The 25,121-nt window shown below is 40.1% G+C and overlaps 1 protein-coding gene across 12 annotated transcripts in view; it reads left to right on the top strand.

Annotated features, from left to right (window-relative positions):
- The window catches only part of ELMO1 (engulfment and cell motility 1), a 732,114-nt gene that overhangs the window by 144,866 nt on the left and 562,127 nt on the right, over positions 1 to 25,121 (top strand). For 10 of the 12 annotated variants that reach the window (XM_045053264.1, XM_045053261.1, XM_045053265.1 and 7 more), the window contains 3 exons: positions 7,029 to 7,144; positions 10,595 to 10,743; positions 13,093 to 13,181. The gene's annotated coding sequence lies outside the window, so the exon portion shown is untranslated. The remainder of the gene's footprint in view (positions 1 to 7,028; positions 7,145 to 10,594; positions 10,744 to 13,092; positions 13,182 to 25,121) is intronic. The other 2 variants (XM_023250503.2, XM_045053260.1) reach the window with 1 other exon arrangement.

The following is a 25,121-nucleotide window of genomic DNA, read 5'->3' as shown; positions in this document are numbered from 1 at the left end:
ATGGGCCAGAGTAAAGGCTGAAGTTCAAAGTGGGGTCTAATTAACAGTAACAATTATTCTTTTATTAGTACTTTTTTCTACTTGCTATTGTAGGACTTAAAACCAATGCCAAGCCTCCCCAGATTCTGTTTATTTCAGAGAAGTCTTTTTTTTTTTTAATTTTAAGATTTTAGTTTTAAGTACTCCTTACACCTAATGTGGGTATCAAACTCACAACGCAGAGATCAAGAGTCGTATGCTCCACCGACTGAGCCAGCCAGGGAGCCCTCAGGGAGTCCTTTGAGATGTCATGGACATGAAGGCCATGCTGGCTACTAACACATGGACCTTCTCTTCACCTGTGTGCTGGACACAGGTTGAGGCTTGCTAATGCTGCTTCTGCTCTCACTAGTATGACAGCACCATATTTCCCCCAATTTACCAAAACCATATTATAATCTAGGTATATGGTAAGAGAATGCCTGTCTCCTTTATTATTTCCCTTAGGACTCTAAACTCCAAAGTGATTTTAGATTATGTTTGTGTCCCCCAAATTTTAGCAAGACCAGGTCTTTTAGTTTTGACTAGACACCCAACCACTGGGCTAGTGAAGAGTTCCTAGTATGGACCTTCTATTCCTGTTCTTTAGAGCTCTACCTTCTCCAGTACTCACTTTCCTCCCTGTGCTTCCAGACTCAGAACCAGACTCAAGGTCTGCATTTGACTTTGAAGCCTCTTTAGACTTTACTATTCCCTGTAAATTTCTGAGGGTAATAACCCCACCTTATTTTTTTGTTTTTGGTTTTTTTTTTTTTTCACAGTTCCTTTCCAAATGAACAGTACATCTTTGAACTTCTTATTAATCTTTGTCACCAACCTTGGGGATGGGCAAGGCTGGTGTTAGTCACTGCCCCAATCTGTAGGTGAGGCAATGTAGACAGGTATTAAGGAAATACAGAAAATAACATATGATCCCCAAAGAAAGGCCAGGATCTGGCCTTGTTTAGCATAGGTGGAGAAACCTGAGTCACCATGAAATCATAGTTTTCAACTTCAATGATGAAAAAGTCTCTTACCTAGTAGCTTGATGGGGACCAGATGTCCCTTTCCTAAGTTTAGGACAAAATGAAAAGAAACACTTTTCTTGCAGCTTAGAGTTGATGTGTGGAAGAAGGTTATGATGAAGACAATGCAATGGCATTAGGAAGGGAACTTGTGGACAGTAGGTAAAATGAGCATAGATTTTCATTTCTTTGGGATTGCTTAAGGAGTCTCTTAGAGGGAAATAAATTATGTAACCACAGGACCTTATCTTGTGATATGGGTTCTTTATGTCATCCCATTCCCAACATGACCAGAAGAAACCTGGAATAATATTTTCCAAAGAAGTTTCTGCTCTTGAAAGAAAAGTAGCTTATCTGGTCACTTAACTTTAGGAAATTTTGGGTTAAGAAAAAGTTAAACAGGTTGTTTTTTGTTTTTTGTTTTTGCAGTATCTTTTTTTTTTCCTTTTGGGGAATATGAATCTCTGACAATAATATAATATTCTCTATTTTCTTAAGTATTTGTCCACATAACTCATTCCTCCCAGGGTATTTTTTAGGGCCCAATTTCACAAATTGCACTTTGATCCAATGTGTAGGTATTTCTATAGACGTAGAATGTCTAAAAGAGGTTCTAAGACACACCTCTCTTCTAAACAGCCTTTCCTTCTGGCCCTGCCAAGGACCAATGGGACATCCTTTCACAGGCAAAGCCTTTTGAAGAGGTGTAGGATTTGCCCTTGGGTTCATTACAGCGGAATACCCAGGAATCCAATTAATCCTCAGGTCCAACTTCCAATTCCCTGTCCCTGGCCTTCATGGTTTCCAGGTTCTGTGTTCATTTTCCTGATTAAGCCATGTTATAGACTGAATTGTGTCCCCCCCAAATTCGTGTATTGAAGCCCCAGCCCCTACTGTGACTGTATTTGGAGATAGGGCCTTTATGAAGGTAATTGAGGTTAAATTAAGTCATAAGGCTGGGACCCTAATACAAAAGGACAGGTGTTCTTACAAAAAGAGGAGGAGACAGAGACAGAGACCAGAGAGCTCTCTGTCTCTCTGCACATGAGCAGAGGACAGGCCATGTGATGACACAGTAGCAAGGTGGCCATTTGTAAACTGGGCAGTGAGTCTTTACCACAAACCAACCCTAGCAGTCCCTTGATCTTGGACGCCTAGCCTTGAGAACTGCAAGAAAATAGATTTCTGTTGTTTAAGCCACCCAGTCTGTAGCATTTTGTTATGGCAGCCCTAGCAGCTAGTACAGGCCATTGAGATCCAAACAGGTCTCTTCCACAATTAAGAGAAATCTCAGCGCAGAAAATTTCCCCATAGCCTTCTTCAAAGAAATATATGTCTGGGATTCCTTCTGCCCCATTGATTATTCCCTAGTCACTGGCTTCTATAATCCAGAGAAATACTCTTCTGCCTTTGAGCATCCTATAGAATAAGGATCAGCAACAGGCGAGGCATCACCTAATCTCAACCATACAAAGACTCCCGCAGGACCAAGGAACACAGGCAGAGAATTTCATTCTCTCGGCATCTCTGCTCCTATGCAAACAGGATTTGCTGGAGAAATGATTCACCCCGCCTAAGAAAATTACCGTAAAGTAGTTGCTAATGACTATCCAACAACGAATGCTCGGTGCGGAGCACTGCAGCCACCTGACACAGCACAAATCCTGACATTTTGGCAGTGTTCCTTTGTCTTACATAAATCATCTCATCTTCGCAAGGAACTGGGGCTGCCAAAAGCCCCAGTGAACAAACACAGCCTGGCAGATGTCACGATGGGACCAAGAATACAGGGTCCTGGAAAGGGGACCGGCAGGCTGACACACCTCCTTAAGTCCCAGGAGGCATGGGGAGGGCAACAGACACAAGCTGACCTGCATGTTAATGTCTCCCAAGTACAGAGAATAGAACATGGGAGACAGAGGAGGAGAAGTTGGTTTGGAAGTGTTTTAAAGTGAAACCAAACACGTCTCACCACTTTAACCACTGAGGAGATTTTCAGATTATTCAAAGGCAAAGGCATCCTATAAACAAAATACAAGCACATAAAACGTGTTTTTAACTGGAAAGAGCAATCCAGGGCTATTTTAGATGCTTCATATAACAGAAATATTTATGTTTTTAAAATTTATTTATTTGTTATTTGATAGAGTGTGCAGGAGAGGGGCACAGAGAGAGGGGGAGAGAGAATCCCAAGCAGGCTCCACACTGTCAGCACATGGAGTCCGATGTGTGGCTTGATCTCATGATCATGATCTAGGCCGAAATCAAGAGTCAGACACTTAACTGTCAGAGCCACTCAGGTGCTGCCCCAGGAATATTTATGTTTAAATAGAAGGAAGAAAAATGGTTAATTGGATTCTTTTGAAAGAAAGACCATTAAAGCATATTTTTACAATAATTGGTACTGTCCTGCCCAGGGACACTTGAGTCCCCAGAAGTCCCTCAGGGAGTATGAGAAATCACCCCACCTGCAGTGACAGCCTCTTGGATACATCTTTTACACTGCCACCATGCCACCATGATGAAAACCATGTTTTCAAACTGCAGAACTTTTCACATCGCCCCCTTACTTAAAACCCAACAGTTGGTTCTTTTTGCCTTCCAAATGTAATCTAAAATCATCAGCCTGGGCCATGGGCTTCTTTATAATGGCCTTCTGCATATCCCTCTGCCATCATCTCCTGCCCTCAGACATCACCGTCCACTATTGATTGCTATCCAAACTGCTTACTCTCTTCATCTCCACAACTTTATACATACTATTTCCTCCTCTACTCTACTGAGTGAATTATAGCTCATTCTTCAAGATATGGGTCAAATTTACCCTTCTTTTCATGTCTCTAGGCAGTGTCACTATTCCCTCCCCTATACCCCCAGAATGCTCCATTCTTCCCTCTGATATAAGATTAGTATTCAGTACTGTGACTATTAGTTAGGATATATTGATAAATGTTGGGATGGTGGGCCTTTGAGGCAGGCACCTTTCTTATTCAACTTTGAATCTATTTGATACCCTCTAGGCTAAGCATATTATCTGTTGGCCCAGAAAAATCTTTTCCTATTAAAACATGTGGAAACAAACAGACAAATGAAAAACATGAGGTGATTCATAAAATATCCTGAAGCCTATGGAAAAAGTAATGTTTCCTGAAAACTTAGAAGAGTATGTATATAAACATGTCTTTCAACAACCAAGAAGGAAGGAAGGAAGGAAGGAAGGAAGGAAGGAAGGAAGGAAGGAAGGAAGGAAGGAAGGAAGGAAGGAAGGAAGGAAAGAGGGAGGGAGGGAGGAAACAGGAAAAAATCAAAAGGTATTGGCTTTGTGTCTTCAAAAAGACATGGAGGGCATAACCTCCAGAAAAGAGGATCGGAGAACTACAAGGACAGAAGAGTTGAGATGAAAGAATAGATACAGTAGGAACTTATGAAGCTGAAAGAAAAAAATACAAAAAAGCAAGGAATTACAAAATGCAAAAGCAAAACCAAGACTGAATTAGAGCCATAAACAGCGATTTCTCATAGTTCAGCTATGTTTCCCCACCTGGCACATCAGATCCTGGCTCCTTCCTCCTGCCTGATCTGTGCTACAGAAGTCCCAGCAGATCTTCTGACTTAGCCCCCTCTTGTTATGAATCTCTGCTATCTGGGGGATATCAGCTGAGAGAAGGGGTAACAAGAAGGGCATGTAATTAGCCCTCTTGGGTATGTAGGCAGCTGCATCTTGGCCACTGGATGCCAAAAAGTTAAAGAACATAGGTCATCTAAGTAACAGAAAGGATAAACAAAAATAAGAATAATAGTAAAATAAGAATAGAGATAAAGATTCATCATGTTTACGAAATTAGTATTTTGCTTTTTTAAAGATGATAAGTTAAGGATCTGACTCCAAAAGCAAAGTCAACAAAAGCAAAAAGAAACAAGTGGGGCTACATCAAACTAAAAAGCTTCTTTCTGCACAAAGGAAATCATAAAGAAAAAGAAATATCAACCTACCAAATGGCAGAAAATATTTGCAAGTCATATATTTGATATGGGGTTAATATCCAAAATATACAAAGAACTCATATAATTCAATGGCAAAAAACAAAAACAAAAACAAAAAACAGTCTGATTAAAAAATTGGCAGAGGATCTGAATAAACATTTTCCAAAGAAAACATACCAACAGATGGCCAACAGATACATGAAAAGATGTTCAACATCACTAATTGTCAGGGAAATGCAAATCAAAACCATAGTTAGGTATCACCTCATACCTTTTAGAATGGCTATTATCAAAAAGACAAGAAGTAGCAAGTATTGGTGAGGATGTGGAGAAAACAGAACCTTTGTGCACTGTTGGTGGGGATGCAAACTGGTGCAGCCACTATAGAAGAGTATGGAGGTTCCTCAAAAAATTAAAAATAGAACTACCATGTGATCCAGCAGTTCCACTTATGGGTATTTATCTGAAGAAAATAAAAACACTAACTCAAGGGCACCATGGGTAGCTCAGTAGATTGAGTGTCCAACTCTTGATTTCGGCTCAGGTGATGGTCTCAGGGTTTCTTGGGTTCAGACCCTGCATCAGGCTCTGTGCTGACAGTGCAGAGTCTGCTTGAGATTCTCCCTTTCTCTCTACCCCTCCCCCACTCGTACTCTTCTCTGTCTCTCTCAAAATAAATAAACTTAAAAAAATCCAAAAAGATATTTTCACTCTCATATTTATTGTAGAATTATTTATAACAGCCAAGACAGAGAAACAATGTAAGTGTCCATTGATGGATGCATGGATATGTGGTATGTATGTATGAATGAGTGAACGAATGTGTGGAATACTACTCAGCCATAAAAAATAATGAAATTTTGCCATTTGCAACAACATGGATGGATCTTGAAGGCACTATGCTAAGTGAAATAAGTCAGACAGAGAAAGACAAATATCATATGACCTCACACATATGTGGCATCTAAAAGCAAACAAACAAATAAAAAAAAAACAAGCTCATAGATACAGAAAACAGATTAGTCATTGCTGGAGACAGGAGGAGGCAGGTGGGTGAAATGGGTAAAGGAGGTCAAAAGGTACAAACTTCCAGTTATAAAATAATTAATGGGGATGGAATGCACAGCATGGTGATTATAGTTAATGATATTGTATTGCATGTTTGAAAGTTCCTAAGAGAATAGACCTTAATAGTCCCTATCACAAGAGAAAAAAAATACATAACTATGAATGAAGATGGATGTTAACTAGACTTATTACTGTGATCGTTTTGTAATATATACAAATATTGAATCATTATGTTGTACACCCAAAACTAATATAATGTTGTATGTCAAGCATACATCAATTAAAATTTTAACAAAGATAAGAAGTTCTATTTTTACAACACCAGGATATTCGGAAAATACCCCAAAAGTAAGTATTAAAAAGAAGTAAACACTATCCCCAAATTACCACCAACACTGTAATCTACATTTTTCCAAAAATTTTTCATGGTAATACATAAAAAATTGCATAGTTATTCTACACTCATACTCATATCCTACATAATTTCCTTAAGTCTCTGTTGAACATAACCTATTAGAGTAAATAAATTTAGCTGCTATAAGAAATAAGCCCAGGGGTGCCTGGGTGGCTCAGTTGGTTGAGTGTCCGACTTCGGCTCAGGTCATGATCTTACAGCTCATGAGTTCGAGCCCCATGTCGGGCTCTGTGCTGACAGCTCAGAGCCTGGAGCCTGCCTCGGATTCTGTGTCTCCCTCTCTCTCTGACCCTAACCCAGTCGCATTCTGTCTCTGACTCTCTCAAAAATAAATAAACATTTAAAAAAATTAAAAAAAAAGAAATAAGCCCAGAAATCTGCATCTAAAATGATAAAAGTGTATGACTTCACCAGATCGCAGACCACTGCACACAACAGCCATTCCCCTTGCCACACCAAGGATCCTTTCAGCCTGTGATGCTAGGAGCATGAGGCAACATCTTCAACATTCCTTGTAGGTCACTATGGAAAGAGAAGAAGGAATGGAAAGCAACGTGGGTTTCTGAGAGGACAGGCCTGGAAGAAGCATGCATCACTTCTGCTGACATCCGTGGACTCTATTTCAGTCACAGAGGTAAGGGTCTGACTCCAAAAACAAAGGTGACAAAAAGGAGTAAGGGTAAATATTTAGCTGCATGCCCAACACAAAAGGAGACACAGAGACTAGTGAGCATTAGCAGTCTTTGGGTTGTGTGGTGGTTTCAAAATATGTCCACCAATTACCTGATGCTCCTCCCTTCAAAAGGTAGAGCCTAATTCCCTTACCCTTGAGTGTGGAAGTTCTTGCAAAGCGATGCAATGGTGTGTGGCTTCTGAGACTAGGACGTAAGAGACATTGCAACTTCCTACTTGCTCACTCTCTCTTCTCTCTTGAATCACTTACTCTGAAGGAATGTCAGCTTCCTGTCCGGAAGACACTCAAATAGCCATGTAAAGAGGCTGAGGTGATAAGGATTTAAGACTCCTGCCAACAGCTAGCAACAACTGAGACAGACTTCCTCTTAACTGCCAGCCATCTGAAAAGGCCATCTTGGAATTCATCTTCTAGCCCCAGTCCCACCTTCAGATGATTGCAGCCCTAGCCAACATTATGACTGCCACCTCATGAGAGATCCAAACTAGAAATCTTAGATTTTGACACAAAACCTGTGTGACACAATAAATGTTTAACATTTTAAGCCACTAAGTTTTAGGATAATTTTTTATATACCAATAGATACTTAATGGAGCATAGATCAACACACACAGCATAAGCCTAGGCAAAATGTCGCCTAGTGAGACTTTGGGCCCAGACCTAAGATCAAACCCTTAATGGAGGCTCAGTGACTCTCTTACTTAAACGTGGCAGCTATGAGAGCGAGAGGCAAAGCTGACAGAGACGCTTCCTCTATGTATTTCCCTTCGGTCCAGACCGTATTCCGGCCCTCTAAGTATTACCACTCAAAGGGTCAGGTAAAGCCATTCCAAGGGAAATCATGCCAAAGAAAAACAAGGAAGAGGAAGGTGGAATCTGAATCTGAACAACATGTTCCTGGAGGTAGAAGGAGGAGGCAGCCCCTTACCCCTCTTACAGAAGTAGTGCCAGGAGAAAGGAGAGCACATTTGCAGAAAGGGAAAAGTAAAATGGAAAACTTTCCATTCTGACCTGGAATCAAAACCTCTTTCCTTGTTTCTCAAAATTCTCTACATCAAAGTGCTGGGAGTCATTACATATCCTTACACACAGATCCATTCACATTAGAATTCTTGTGACGTGGGATGGAGTGGGTTAATACAGAGGATCTTTATGCCTTCCTGGGAGACCAAATGGTGTTATTTCCTGGCCTCATTCTTCTCTGCTTTCTGATAATAAAGGCTGGAGTCTGGCTTAATTCCATGATAGAATAACAATTTCTAACAATAGCCTATCTTCTCAAGTTCATTTTCACTTAATAACATCATATTCTAATACACAGAGTTACTCAAACGAATAACCAACAAAGTCTTTCCAAATGGAGACAGAAATAAACTGCCTTTAATGGACAGAGTACTTAGTACATTAATTGTTTACATACAGCAACAAACATTGATTGCATTGGTTTGTTAATGTCTAAAGTTCTTAAATGATTTTTTTAATAAATTAAAACTGTCCCCTTTTACTGGATTATCACTAATTATTTCCATCTTGACAGCTCATTATGCTTTGGGTAAATTATGTTTTTTAATGTTTATTTATTTTTGAGAGAGAGAGAGAGAGAGAGAGAGAGAGTGGAGGAGGGGCAGGGAGCAAGGGAGACACAGTATCCAAAGCAGGCTCCAAGCTCTGAGCAGCCAGCACAGAGCCCTATGTGAGGCTCGAACCCACAGACTATGAGATCATGACCTGAACCAAAGTCAGACACCCAACCGGCTGAGCCACCCAGGCGCCCCTGCTTTGGGTAAATTATTAACAAATTCTGAATTTAGCTCAAATTAAAGAAACGTTTTACCAGCAATAGCAATATGGCTATTGTTCAGCAGTCAGTTTTATCCCTTGTTTGAAAGACTAACTTGCCTGGTAGGCCCTTTCTAAATGGATAGAGATAGGTAGGTAGATAAGTAGGTAGACAAGAGGATGGATAGAAAGAAAAAATGAGGGGTGCCTTGGTGGCTCGGTCGGTTAAGCATCTGACTTCGGCTCAGGTCACGATCTTGTGGTTTGTGAATTCGAGACCCGCGTCAGGGTCTGTGCTGACAGTTCAGAGCCTGGAGCCTGCTTTGGATTCTGTGTCTCTCTCTCTCTTCCCCTCTCTGGTTTGTGCTCTGTCTCTCTCAAAAATAAATAAACATTAAAATTTTTTAAAAAAAGAAAGAGAAAATGAGATAGGCAAAGAGAGAGAGATGGGTGTACACAAATAGAAGGCATGGCTGAAACACACAGGAGACAAAACGTCTTGATTGCTTGGCAGAAAGCGCAACACCCTGAGATCTGAGACCTGGTTCTGTGTCCTACTCTGGCACTTAGAACTTTTTCACTTAAAGCAAGTAACTGAAAGCATTCTCAAGTCCATGTCCCTGTTCCTGATAGGGAACACCACCATGCTGTCCTGCCTATGGTGTTGAAATACTTAATATAGGTGCCAGTGCTCTAAAAGAACAATCCAGAGTGCAAGAGATCATGCAGATGAAGAGAAAATGCCTCGTGTGGCCGCCATCTCCAATTCGTAACCCTCCACTTCCAAAATTGCTTTTGCTGCTCTGATGGGAGTAGAGGCAGCTTCTTGCCAGAATTCCATTGTGTTTAGTTCCCCCTCACACTTTGTTCTTGCCTACCCCAAACCTTTGCTTCCAGAATAGACCCAAGCTCCTGCTAAAATAAAATTTAACTATAAAAAGGATTTTAATATCTCTGAGCACATGACAGCCAAAACCCAAACTCTGATTAGATTCCTTGCTATGCTTGACCCTAAACTCAAAGCACCAAAAGAACAAAATTGTTCACTCTTTCTCCTCCCTCCTCACATCTAGTGTGTTGGAATGACCTTTGATGACTTTTGCCCTCCCTTCAGGTCTAAGAATCTTCACCATAGTATCCCAAGGCTTTATCCAAAGCCACCAGATTCTCATCATTTTACCAAGCCTACCTTGAGCTCCCAAGACCACCACACAGTTAAATCTACCCCTAGGACACTCCCACTCCCACCTCCCCAAACACAGGACAGTGCAGAAAGGGCAAGTTCCCTGCCTGTCTTTCCCCATCATATCCTCTGCTAACCTGTGACACAGCATTTTGGTCAAAGCAGAGTTGAATGAATCATAAATGGTGAGAGAGTTCCCACTTCGCAGTTTTCGGCATGGATGGCACCTTACCTTAGTGGATTTGTCAGTTGCTTTTTCAGGCTCAGGAATCATGCCAGCCTTAGCAGCATAGCATAGAGCTCAAGAAAAACTAGCCAAGAAACCATGAATGAGATATAAAATGGCAAATGCGCCCTAGGCTGATGGAGGAGAAGACAGATGTGTAATGTTAATCAAATGATTCACAGGTGCCTCTGGGTCTTTTCAGGATTGCCAGGACCCAGAAACACTTGCATCATCATTGCAACTGTTTGTATCAGTGAAGTAAGTTTTTCATCGGCCAACAAAATATACTCAGAGATGATCTCCAACTTCTGTTAATCCAGTTTGGATTTTAGGGGAGCCAGAGAACTCCAGGTAACTGTGAGTTTTCATCACCTCTTAAGCAACTGAATGAACATACTAGTCACTTTAAGATCCTTTTCCACAAGTCAGCAAAGCCCCTTTTCCCTAGCTTGGTGTCCTCGGTCCCACTAGGGAAATCTCCTAAGTATTCATGCCTACTTATTTACTCTAAATATTCACACCTGTGCCCCTCTTAGTGGCCACCAGAAAATATATTTATTGGAAGCCGCCTCAAAAGTAGGCAGTTTGCAATGGTTTTGAGGAGCCTGGCTTCAGCCCAGTGTTGCCATGACTTTTGTGACTTTTTATTGCCATTGCCACTACTGCTACCACAGGCAAAGGATTATGAGAAACCAGATCTATTACTATCTCAGCAAATGGTGGGACCAAATAATTCTGAGGATCTTGGAGGGGTGAGTGTGTCACATTTTATTTATTTATTTATTTATTTATTTATTTATTTATTTATTTATTTAATGTTTATTCATTTTGAGAGAGAAAAAAAAAGAGAGAAACCAGAGGAGAAGCAGAGAGAGGGAGAGAGAGAATCCCAAGCAAACTCAGTGCTGTCAATGTAGAGCCGGACATGGGGCTCGATCTCACTAACCATGAGATCATGACCTGAGCCAAAAATCAAGAGTCAGATGCTTAACCGACTAAGCCACCCAGGTGCCCTGTGTCCTATTTTAAAATCAGAATGTGAGTAGGACTTGGCCGTTTTCTTATACTAAGTAAGAGCAAGCTGTCAGCTGCTGGGCTCTGGCCCAGATTCATGGTCAAAGACCTGGGCTTTGTGGCTTTGAGCTTTCTCTACCTTGACTCCTTTCTTCCACACAGTGTGACAATCTGCCTGGGGCCTCAGCAATACAGGTTGCACATAGGTACAACCAGGGAGTGGGAAAGTTGATCCCTGGAGAGGACCCTGGGTAAATTCCCAGCCTCGCCATGCTTGGGTGGGAGTGTTCTGAGGCACGTTCCACAGTTTGTCTGAGTCCCTAGAAGAACTGGGTCCCCACTATATCCTACAGCCTCCTCATCCATGTGTCCTGTGTTGGCTTTTTCCTTCTCTGTCTCACTTCACTCCCTGCTTCTGCTTCCTGGGATCTCCTCCCAATAAGCCACCAGCACCTAAGTTCTTGCCTCAGAGTCCTGCTTCAGGATGACCTGAAAAAAATGAAGACCTTCTTATTTCTTTTCCTCTTTCTAAACTGTGCTGGAAACTCACTTTCCTGGAGGCAAAGCTGAAGGTAGTGGATCTGGGGTCTGAGTCATGGGGAGGATCAGGAGGACACCAAAGGATGCTGAGGACATGAGCTGGATAAGCCCCCTGCAGTGCCTAGCTAATGTCAATAGGTTCCGTGATGACATTTATTAAGAAAACATAGACATAAATGCCGCCCTTGCTCCATGTTCCTGTATGGGAACTCCCCAGCATGCTCCAGGGGCTGAACACCCACAGCGGCTGTGGCTTACCGAGCCCTCACCCTGTGCCTGTTCAGGGAGGAGCACTGGGTGGGATGTCACTCCATCTTGGCAGAACTATAAAACTCCCCCCAACACTGCCAGCATCAGCAATAAGGATGGTCTATTGCCTGCTGTTTTTAAACAGTTAGATTTACAAATTGAGAACATTGCTTCTCCAGCAACAGCACAGACTTGTCGAGAGCAAACAAGAACACCAACAGCCAGAGTGTTAAAAATGCAGAATAGAAGAACTCTGTGACTTTCAGTGTGACTTGAAGCCCTTGCAAGGAGGGAACCCAATACAGAGTCTAGATGCCTAGAGTCCTGTGCTGACGGCATCAGAACTGAGTCAGGTTGGGGGGGGGGGGGAATGGCAGAATCCATGAGACATTCCCACTGTTCCAACATGCTAGTGACCAGGTATGCTCTCCGTTAACCCTGGAAGTATACTAAAATTAATGTTTCTTTTTGTTGCCTGGGTTTTGGCTAGACCTGTGCTTATTAAAAAACAAATAAACAAGGAGCACCAGGGTGGCTCAGTTGGTTAAGCATCCAACTTCAGCTCAGGTCATGATCATCATGGCCTTTAGTTGCAGCCCTGCATCAGGCTCTGTGCTGACAGCTTGAGCCTGGAGACTGCTTCTGATTCTGTGTCTCCCTTTCTCTCTCTGCCCCTCCCCCACTTATGCTGTCTCTCTCTCTCTGTCTCTCTCTCTCAAAAATAAGTAAACATTAAACAATTGACATTAACTTAAAAAAACATTAAAACAAGCAAACAAAACTTGTTTGTCCCAACTAATCCTTTTGCTGATTCTACAAATCTCCAGTTTAGAAGTTTCTCCTCACTTCTCACTTCTAGTGTGGGAGTGACCTCTGATGACCTTTGCCTTCCCTCAGGCCCCTTGAAAGAATCTTACTGAAATGGGATAAACCCAAGTGACAATGGCTGTCAAGATCCTGAGACCTCGAGGGGATCCAAGCTCTAGGTAAACAGCCACTCTTAAGTTATAGTGTTTCAGACAAAGGGTAAGATAATAGAAGACACTTAGGGTTCAAGGTCTCAGAAGTCTGACGTTTTAAAATTAATTGATAGGTGACCAATGCTTGCATGAGAGAACAGTGAGAAAGGGACGTGTTCCTTATCCCTGGGGAATTTCTTAATGTTGTAAAAGATGAGTAACCACACTAGAGGAAATTGGTTCATAAAATAAAAATATCAATGCAGTGGAACTTTAGGGTCAGAAAAAGCTAGACTCAAACCAAGCTCTGCCACAGAGTAGCTGAGTTCCTTGTGCAGTCTACTTATTTGGGACTTCTTTTGAGCTAAGGAGTTGAAACACTTAGGTACTTGCCAGGCATTTCTCCCTTATCTACTTGCCACTTTATGTTAACGCCCTGCCTCGTTCCATGCTTGATAAATACTACTATATACTCTTTTAGTTTCATCTCTCCTTACTGTTACCTGGATATGCTTTTCCTATTTCATTATGAACTTTCAAAATAAGTGCCAGATCACAAAAGGGCGAATACTATATGACGTGCTTAGAGTAAGTAGTTGAATTCAGAGACAGAAAGTAAAGTGGTGGTTGCCAGGGGCTGGGGGAGGGGAGAACGGGGGAGTTAGCATTTAATGGGTATAGGATTTCAGTTTTGCAAGATGAAGAACGTTCTAGTGATGAATGGTGGTGATGGTTGCAAAGCAATATGAGTGTTCTTAAAGCCACTGAACTGCACACCTAAACAGGGTTAAAAAGGTATATTTTATGCTATATGTATTTCACCATAATTTTACGAACAGAACACCTGACTCACTCTCATGATATTTACCTGTAAGGTTCACCAGAATGGAAATATTTGTCACATCCAGATCCACCTTAACATTGTTTTCTAGGAAGAATTGAGGTAGAGAAATACATACTTTCCCCTCCTGGACAAGGAGGATATATGCAGTATGAGTTTTGCCAAGGGAAGAAGAGAGGCAAGGTGGCATTTCCCTCTGAATTTTGGTTTTATGATCATTCCTTCATCTTCTCTAATTTGCTGTCTTAATTCAACGCCATCCTTAAAAGTGGACGTCTTTCTAAAACAGCCAGGTTCGAGGACAAACCACTCTCCCACTGCGTATGTTGGTTAAATTATCACGTTGTTTAAATTATCAGGTGAAAATATTTGCTCTGCGCTGGGTTTTCTGATGGTAACAGGGTTTGAACTTGACTAGACTTTTTTGTTTTATTTTGGTTGTATATCATTTGCCCACATCATTTGGCAAATTACTGTATGAATATTTGTACTGATGTTCCCACAAAAGGGCACTAAGTACTGCACTAAATCTTAGCAGAATCCCTGTTGGAACACTCTGTGAAATTGACGGGATTTGCGTTTTTAGGTGTTTTCCTTCCACCCAGCTGAGCTGCATTCCCATAACCCAATATAAAAGTGTGGCCATTCACATTAACTTAAACTGATGAAATATCTTTTCTTTCCCTTGATTTCCTACAACATGTTTTCCAGTTATCCTTTATGCTCTACAATTACTTGGGGGAGTTTGCTTTTTGGCTTAAAAGCCTATTGCCATTTTATTATTTTAGAACACTAAGGGAATCCCTTTCAAGCAAGAGAGCAGCATTTTCTCTTCCTTCTTGAAGGAAGCCAGACCCTTCGCTGTCACATTTCAGGCTGTGGATTGTTTTCTGACCTCTGGTTTCAAGCAGCATGGATGGCATACGGACTCAGGACTAAGGTTTTGTTTAATGCCAACGAGCATCGTCTCTCCTCGCCTTCTCCCGTGGCTGCTGCTAGTTATTGTGTTAAAACAGTGGCGGCAGCATATCTGCCCAGGCAGTTCCGCTTCTTGCATTTATTCAAATAATTTGGATGCAGATTTTCTTTCTCTTTCAAGCACTGAATATGATTCAGTTCCAAATATCCGTTATTATTTCACCTGCCTTGAAACGGGAATTGCAAGCACTCTGATAAATGATGTGAAAGACTGTCTAATTTCCGTAACAACCTCTGTCAGCTGTTAACTTGCAATTTTATAACACCTAAAACATTCTGAAATTCCTCTGTGCATATCCCTGAGTGAGCTGACAGCCACGTGGCCCCTGCATCAATTCTGCCAAGAAAGAAGGAAAGAGAGAAAAGGAACTATTTTCCTCTTTCTCTGGCAGTGGAAGAACACTGCTCTCAAAGCTCAGCCTGCGTGAACAATGAGTCTTTTTCCATAGAATAGAAGACACAAGAGCCCATCACTGCATACAGTTGGGCTTAATTAATTTAATTTCTATCTTCAGAACACTCCCTTTTCCTTTCTCAGAGTCAAGGTGAGGGGAGAATGGGAGGGAACAAAGGTGGGAAGCTCAGAGATCAAAAAGAACAACTAACCCACCGAAGAGCCCAGTGTTGTTTTCAGCCGCTGAAAACCCTGAGTTGATGAATCATGTGTTGTGTGTTATGTGAATATTTGTTGCAACATAAAGATAGCGTGAGGTCATCACTAAGCTCACCCTGCTGTAGGTGGTGATCATTTGGTTTGTAATAAGCTTCAGGAAAGACAGCTTTCAAGAGGGGTCCACCACATTCAGGAGCTCTGTAACAGTTACTTTCATAACCCTAAATCCAGAGTTTCCATGAGGACACTCTAAACAAACTGTATAGACTAAATAAACATTGCTGTGGGGTAGGGAGGGCTCCAATATGGAAATCATGGTGACAATACATTGGCAGGAGTTGCATGCTGCAGTAAATTATAATGTAAACAGCTTTCCTTGATAGAAAATCCCATATGGAAAATGGAATCCAGCTGTAGACTATAGATCACATAAAACACCACATCTCTGCACTGAGTGGGAAAGCTGAAGAAGGTAGTGTAGGGACACTTGGGTTTTTTCAGTCTGCACAGCGGAGGGTGAACTTGATGTGTTGACCTTCACTACAAAAGGTGGGTGCGCAGTTCCCCAGAGGCACATTCCACTTGGGCTCAGGTTTACAAGCCAGAATTTGTTTCCTTGGGTCCCACTGTACTCTTTATCAGAGTAAAGACTCTTTATGAGAGTAAAGACGCCAGCTTCTGACAAAGGGTGTGGGAAAGCTTCTGAATCCATGAGTGTTCCCTTTGTGCCAGACACGAGAAGAGTTTAATTAAAAACTTAAATATAAAAGCAGAAAAAATGCAGCAAATAATTTAACAAGCACTGCCTCCAGATTAACAAGCGTCAATATTTCGTCCTACTTGCTCCAGATCTTTGTACCTTTGTATAAAAGATACAAAATATTCCGGTTAAAATGGAAGCTCCCTTTTTTCCTCTCCTGAGTCCCATTCTCCTCCACCACTCCCCCACCCCCTCCAGGCAGAGAAGCAGCCGTGCTGCATTTGGTATCTTTCTTATGTGGATTATGTTACTGTATTATCTCATTCCCTCCAGCAATTCTTTGAAAAGGCTATTATCCCCGTGTTATAGATGAGGAAACTGAGACCCAAGAAGATCAGTATTTGCCCATGGTCACGCAGCAAGTAGGTAAAAGAGTTGAGCCTCACAGACAGGTTGCTCGGACTCAAAACTTGTGCCCTTTTTTTACCATATCCTACATTTGGGGGAGCTGGTCTTTCTCATCTGCCCTGAAGGTGGCAGGGATTCTTTCCAACTGAATCATTTCACCTCTTCAGATCTTGATTCATGGGCTTTACTTTCTGATTCCTTGATGAAATCATTTTCAAATTTTTGCCTTTTTGGTTTATAAAGCCAAAGCATGAATCCAACCGGGGAGAGTTAAGATGGGAGAATTACATTATCTTAGCCTATGCATTTGGGCATCCTATCTGTTTTTAAATGCACCACTGGTTCATGATTACCTTCCCGAGGGCCAACGGTGTAGCCTATATTTCATTGGTCCCATGCCATTAGGGAGCTATCTGTGAAGTGGTTTTTAAAATCTCTCCCTGGATACTTGCAATTTGTTTCATAGCTGTAACACTCAAAAAGGACTTCCAGAGAAAGGTGGGACAAAAGCAAAGCATAACTTAGATTCAAGAGTGACTACAGTACAGACTCAAAAAAAATGGTTTTGCAAAGTAATTTGGTAATATGTATCATGAGCCACAAAATTATCCATAATGTTTGACTGTAAGAACTACATTCTGAGAATCTATCCTAAAGAAGCAACCAAATAGTGGGAAAAGCAACATTCAAAACACTTCCTAATTCTGTTATTTATTGAAGCCTGGAAGGGAACTAATGGTCCAACAAATGTTGTTAGATGTACTATAGAAGGACCCCTTGACTGAAACATGTATTGTCATTAAATTGATAAAAGCAAGGCACCCATCCTCACTGGTAATTAGGTGTATTAAATTTGCCAAGCTGGTTAATCATTCCGATTTTCAAATTTCTCAGTAGCAGTATACAAAATACTGACATCTACCTTAAACATACGAGAAAATTGAATGGGCTAAACATGAAATAACTTATTCCACTTATGGCACTGGATAGTACCCAATAAACTGTACCTAATAAAATGATTATCTATGAAAAAGGTATAGATTTGTTGCAATTACTACAAAATATGTCAATAAAAGAGCCTGGATTCAAATATATAAAAAGATAATCTAATTTATGTTGCATGTTTTTATTACAGTAAAAAATTAAAAATATCTGATTTGGGGTAGTGGTGTAGGAGAGGCAACATTTTTACTCTACCCTCTTAGGTTCATGTTTTAGAGGCCTGCAAATTAAATGTAAACTTATAGGTTATCAGGGGAACAACCAAAACTTACATATAAAAAAGAAGTGGCTTTCTGAAATACATATATACCTATATACATCTTATAGGTATATAAAAATGGGAGTTTATATACCTAACTTAACAGGGGGAATGAGAAGAAAAGGCTTCTATGAGAGGAACAAATGGATTTCTAGGAGAAGAAATAAGAAAGTCTGTGATAATGTTTATTCAGGTCAGACTTCATCTTAGCCTTTTTTCTTCTCAGACATAAAAATCCCCTGAAGATGGGACTCGTGGCAGCCCACTCCCAGAAGTTTCTGTAAAGGAAGGCTTTTTGCTGCACCTATTAAATCCCAAATGTCTTTGCTTTAAAATAATCTTTATATTAATTCCGCGGGGGGGGGGGGCCTAAATGGGCCTCCACATTGGCATTAAAGCACTTTTCCACCAGGGTGCCTGGGTGGCTCAGTCAGTTAAGTATCTGACTCTTGGTTTTGGCTCAGGTCATGATCTCATGGCTTGTGAGTTCCAGCCCTGCTTTGGGCTCTGTGTGGAGCCTGCTTGGTATTCTCTCTCTCTCTGTCTCTCTCTCTCTCTCTGTCTCTCTCTCTGCCTCTCCCATGTGCGCTCACTCTATCTCAAAATAAACTTAACAACAAAAAAAAACCCACTTTCCCCTCTTATATATTAAACAAACTTGCTGTAATATTGTTAGGCAGATTTTATAAACTTTTTAAATAAAGTGGTATTTTCTAGGCTGTTACTGTATAATCTATGACAGAGGAAGCTTTTCAGTTCAGAAGAGAAAAATTCTAACACAGTCTATATTCAGAGATCATTGCAATGGTAAAAAGAGCCCTGGACTATCATCCCAAGGACCTCTGGTCACATCACAGGAATAGGATTTACCTCCTGTGTTCCACCATCCAATGGACTGGGATATGCTGGTCCTCAATTTCCTCACGTATAAAGTAAGGATAATAATAATGTCTAATTTGCACATTTCTTAAAAAGAACTGGATAAGATCTATGTAGGTTGAAAGATCATTTCATTAATAAAGACTCATTTGTGTTAGATTAAAATACTTTAATATATATGATCTTATGTATGATCTTATAAATAAGGTGACATTCATGTAATGAATAAGGGAAGAGGCATGATGATTAAACCTGAAAACTTAAAATATATGTATGTATTCACCTCCCCGGAATGGCAAGCTGATATTCACCCTTAGGCACTCCAGTGGCTACAGCTTACGTCAATGCTGTCGTTTTAAAGACAAACTTGTTTTTTTTAAAACTGGAGTTAAGGAAGAGCTAGAGACCTTATGGAAATAAAACAATAGCTTAAAGATGACCCTGAACACGATGACCTTGAAAAATGAGATTGTTATTAAAGAACATTGCATTGGATACTTCATCCTGGTTATTTTTCCAGCTCAAACCAGAAATGCCACCCTCTTCATCTCCTAGAGTCTCTGACATAGTTATGGATAGAAACTGGATGACAATGGGTTCATTTTTGATCCAGCAGTGTTGATTTAGACATGGAGTTTATCTGCTAATTTAACCAATATTTCCTAATATAAACCCTCCACCCACTCACAAACTATTATAAAGAATTTTCCCAAAACTTACAGCCTTACCTGGAAAAAACAGTTGTTCAATCCATCAAATGTAGCTATTAATAGTAACTTTAAAATTGTCCTACAAGGTCCAAGTGAATATAAACATTGGAATAAAGTACTCTGTGCACTCATAATATGCTTCTAAAAATTAAGCTTTTCATGTGGAAATTATCAAATAAATAGCTGTCCTCATTTCTGTGGAGATAAATAGCTCCAAGATTTCATTATTTGTTATGAATTTTCAAAAGAATTGGTTAAAACTCATATCTGGTTAACAGCCTGACACAGCTTCTCCTATTTTCCACAAAAATACATAGAAAGCTTTTCTTTTTTAATGATAGTCATAATGCAATTTTTTAAAGGACTATTGCCAGGATCCTGGAGAAATTTCTCTAACTCCAAAGTCAAATGACAGACAAAAGCAAGTGACTAGTTGGTGCTTTACCTCTGAAAATAATGGAGGCTTTCATTCTAAAATATCGACAGATATCCTTCATCCTTTCCTAATTTCATCCTCCTGATTCAGACTCTTTGCCATGCAGCTGCTTTTCTAATGCCAAATGTCTGGGTAGAGGTTTTTAAGGCAATCAGGATACTGGCTAGCCATTCCCCAGAGGATCTCTCCTTTCTCCATGTAGTCAGAAACTGTGACCCCCAGGGCAACTAGAGCGCATTGCATTCGGGGCTTGTCCACTTACTGAAGTGCGAGAGAAACTGCAGAGGACATGGGAAACAGGACATCCTAGGGATTATAGGTTTTTAGCTTTCTTCATTTGCTCAGAGTATCAGGAAATCAGGAAACCTGTAGAAGTGCTCTAAATGGGGGCGCCTGGGTGGCGCAGTCGGTTAAGCGTCCGACTTCAGCCAGGTCACGATCTCACGGTCCGTGAGTTCGAGCCCCGCGTCAGGCTCTGGGCTGATGGCTCAGAGCCTGGAGCCTGTTTCCGATTCTGTGTCTCCCTCTCTCTCTGCTCCTCCCCCATTCATGCTCTGTCTCTCTCTGTCCCAAACATAAATAAACGTTGAAAAAAAAAAATTAAAAAGAAGTGCTCTAAATGAAAGCTCACTAAAGCCTAAAAAGTCTGCCTTAAAACTATAGGAAATGTGGGAACTATATAGATGCAGAATAGGGTCATGGGCATTCCACAGTCACTGTGTTAACAACCACCAAGTCACTATTTATTGGAGGATGAGTAAATATAAAAAGGGTGGAGGTAGCTTACAAAAAAATCAGGTAAGAGAAAGGAAGTGTCTTGAATACTCAAAGAAATCACTAATTTCTGAAATGACGTTACTGCAAGAACCAAAAAAAAAAAAAAAAGTAATTTTGAATACTCTGTCATCTCCACTAGGATACTAGAATACTTGAGTTAAAATCTTGTGTGCTGCCATCACCTTGGGCAGATTCCTTAATCATTCTGATCTTCGTTTATCTGTAAGTGAAAAAATGGAGATAAAAATATTTCCTCATATAGGGTTGTATTAAGAATTGCATAGTATTGTGTAAATGAAATGCTTCAATGCTTAGAAAATGGAAGAGTATAGCAGTGGTAGTAACAGAGTGGATGAGGTGGTGGTGGTGACAATATTTTCAGTTAATATTCTGATGTATATATGTATACTGATCGGTTGGTTCTGATGTATCAACATGTTTGAGAACCACTGTGTCCAGACTCCTTCTATGACCTGGTGCCTTCCTACCTACAGTTTCATCTTTGCCTTTCCCTTCCTCATAAAACAGAACTTCCCACGTATTGTAGGGTAAGCTCTTCTATGCCTGGAGCTATCCCTTTGCCTGGAGCACAGACCCCACCTCATTCCAGTTCTTTGAAACACTTATCCCTATTTATTCTTCAGTATTTAGCTCAAGCATTGTCTCCTCCAAGACCTATTTTCCATCAAAGGAAATATGCCCAACAAATGAGCAATTTCTATTTTTATGGTCTCCCAGAGCATTCTGTAGCAGTAACTCAAACACATCTTTGCATTATACTGAAGCTATCTCTTCCATGTCTGCTTCTGTTCCCACCAAGCTTTGTCTTAAGGACAAAGCCCATATTCTGTGTAGCAATTCCAAACTCTAGATTTCACCATGGAATGATTATTTTGGTTTTACAATGGATAGTTTACACTTTTTTAAAGTTTTTGTGATGTTTATTTTTGAGAGAGAGACAGAGCGCAAGCAGGGGAAGAGCAGAGAGAGAGGGAGACACAGTCTAAAGCAGGCTCCAGGCTCTGAGCTGTCTGCACAGCCCGATGTGGGGCTCAAACCCACGAACCGTGAGATCACGACCTGAGCCAAAGTCGGATGACTTTGACCAACTGAGCCACCCAGGTGCCCCTAAAATATTTTTTAAAGCACTATTACCAAATTAACAGTAAACTATGTGGTAAATTACAGAGCACAAAGAACAATGGCCCAATTTTTTTCTGAATTTGTGTTTAATATACATATATACAACATTTATGTGCATACTTCTGAGTTAAAATAACCTATGAAGCCAACATTTCCTAAAGCAAATTCCTAGAAATACTTGTTTCATGAGCTACTCAATGAAAAGAAAGATACGTGAAATTAGATATTCTGAAATATCCTACACTAAGAATTGAAGAATCATTGTTGAATACAATGGTTCCAAGAGTTATTTGACTATGATGCCATTTTGTTAAGTATACTTTTAAACCCTCAGAGTAAGTAGAGTTCTGTAGACACACATTTTGAAAGATGCAGAGTGACTTATTCTAACCAGTCCTTTTGCTAAGGTGGCAGACAGCACAGATGCAGATGTCATGGCATAGAGAGACAATTTTTGTTGGAGTGGGCTATGCACTGGCTATAGCACAACCAGAAGCAACAGACACATTGCAAGTACATTCTGTTGCATGGCTGTTCACCTCACCCTTTCCACTACTAAGGATTCTGCTCTGCTTTCATAGGCAGTCCTTTTAATTCAGTGAATAACGTTTTCCCCTTTTGAGGCATGTGTAAATGGATTGCTAACTATTTTGCAATGCATCCATCTGTGACCACAGTCAGGCTCTGGGCAGCAATTAATTGAGACAACCTGAGATATGATTATGCCTCACAAATAGGAAGGAAGAAAGGAGGGGGGGGGGTTCTTCTTTCTTTATAGTATCAATTTTATTTCTAATATCATGTGTATGATATATATTTGTTTATAACATCACATTTATCATATTTTTCTGTCTATTTTTTTAAATTAAGGCATAGTTTGGGGAATATGTACAAAAATGCACTTCTGATTTACAGTTTTGGGTGGAATGAGGACAGAACTTAGCTTCTCCTATTTTATTCATGAAATCTTAGTACAGGAAATGGTATACTATCCATTTATGTTAGTGGCTTCATATTCAGCACAAAATTAAGCTTTCTGCCTGGTGTCATTTGTCAAGTAAGCTTTTTAAAGCAGTAATTTTCCTTTATCCCTTTTAAAGGCAGCTTGTTCTTAAAAACCAGAGTGTGCCGCATTACCCAACAAATTGTCACCAAGGAGAAGGAACAACATGAAAGCTGGGAATTATAATGCTGACCAAGTGCAAAGCAAATAGTTTTTTTGACCACCAATCTTATCTCAAATGCAGAGACTCAAATGTCAACTTTGGTAATAATTCAGAAGGTTAACTGACACTCTGCCCTGAATCTGAAATACTCAAAATTGTACATGTGTTGAAAATGCAGACTATACAAAGGTGCCAATGTACCATAAATATACATGTATCATATACAAAATGATGGAATGCCAGTCTAAGTATTTACGAAATTTCACCCTAAACAAAATATTTGTTCCAGCAATAATGAATAATTTTAAATATTTGATTCCATATATAGCTGCTAAATGCTTAAGATTTAATGCTGCCTTAGAGAAATTATAGGGAGGCCATATCTCATTGAAATATTGGCTGGAAAATTCTGGTTGCTAAATCTCTATCTAGAGTCATACGAACAAGCATTCAAATCATTTTGGGTTTTCAAAAGAACCTGCAATTACCTCTCTTCACACTAGGTGGTGTAGTCAAGACCAACAAAGCTATCAAATGGATGAATACCTTTGGTTTATCAAGGTCAAAACTAAAGGAGAGTATCATTTTAAACTTGAAAACAGATATGTATCTTGTGTTAAAATCCCAGTGTGTTTGATAAAGAGAACAGATGAAGAACCAGTAAAAGAGGAATGGAAAGCCTGTTCAAATAGCTTTGGGGATAACAGGGCTTCTTAAAGATTAAGTCACCAACCACGAGGAGTACCAGTGAAAATCCACATTCCTAGAATCCACACCGCCACACTTTACAATTACGGCATCAGAACAGCAGAGATGAAGTAGGAGCCTGAGTCTATTCTCCTAAGATACACTCGAGTTGGTCTTTATGCAAAACTCTGAGAAATAGATTTAGATTGCTCTAAATCTGTCCAGGGGTAAGAAACCCCAGTTGACAAGTGTTTGATGTTCAGAAACTTTTTTTTCAGCTTCCTATAGCTTGTATCTTGAAGATCAAGGGTTATAGGCTTCACTATAAAATCTCCAGAGGAATTTTTCCTATGTTACCATCACTGCAAGAAAAAAATCAGAGTGGCAGATTCAGCCCTATGTGTAATAGAATATTTGGAAAGCAGTTTGAGCTTTGTAGAATGGGGAAAAGAAATGTATTTTATAGAATGCAATGAAAATGAATCTCTTCTGGGAGGAATGGGTGGTAGTTATATTAGATATTCAAAAGTCGAGCCACATTGATCTGCCTTTTGAAGTAATTACATTGATATCCGGAGTTTAAAGAAATGTATTGCTTGTTCCCTGCGGATGTTTTCAAAAATCTTTTTTTCTAAACCAAAGCAGTGTTTTGTTTTGTTTTTTTCTCTAGCTTGAATCACAAAAGAAAGCATTTTACTGAAGTGCAGCTAATTATTGTATAGGAATATATGTGTATGGGTGTTCATGTGTGTGTGAACTCCGGAAATGAGTTCTCTGTTTTTTATTTTAAGCGAGATTTTTTTGTTTGTTTGTTTTGGTTGAGTCAAAGCTTGCTCTCTTAAACTCATTTGTTTTAAGATATTTTTAAATGGACAATATACTAAGATGAATTTCCCACTAGTCTAACTTCAACTGAGTATACAGAATAAAATGTAACCATTTCTTTAAGACTGAGAACAATCCATGGGCGCCTGGCTGGCTTGGTTGGTATAGCATGCGACTCTTGATCTTGGAGTTTGATCCCCATGTTAAGCATAGAGTTTACTTTTTAAAAACTGAAAAAAGAAACATTTAGCACAATGCATGTTAAAATGTGTCCTGTACAGAACACTTAAGGAGCCATTTCTTCAGGGCTCGCTGAGGACTATTTCTCTACGGTATATGAAACCAGGCAACTTTGTTCCTTGAATCTTTGCACATACATTTTATGGTTTTCTTATTTTTTCCCCCTTACTTTTAATTGTTATTTCATGTTGCCATCAATACACCAAGGCAGTTGGGAGGACTCCTGTGTCTAATCTGCAGAGGTCTTGGAAGGCTGATAGCTAAATGTAGTTTGTCAGAAACGTGTACCAAGTGAGAAGAGTG

Source organism: Felis catus, chromosome A2 (assembly GCF_018350175.1).
Source record: "Felis catus isolate Fca126 chromosome A2, F.catus_Fca126_mat1.0, whole genome shotgun sequence".
Classification (NCBI taxonomy): Eukaryota; Metazoa; Chordata; class Mammalia; order Carnivora; family Felidae; genus Felis; species Felis catus.
The sequence above is the reverse complement of the archived record's forward strand: the minus strand, read 5'-3'. Positions and strand labels throughout refer to the sequence as shown.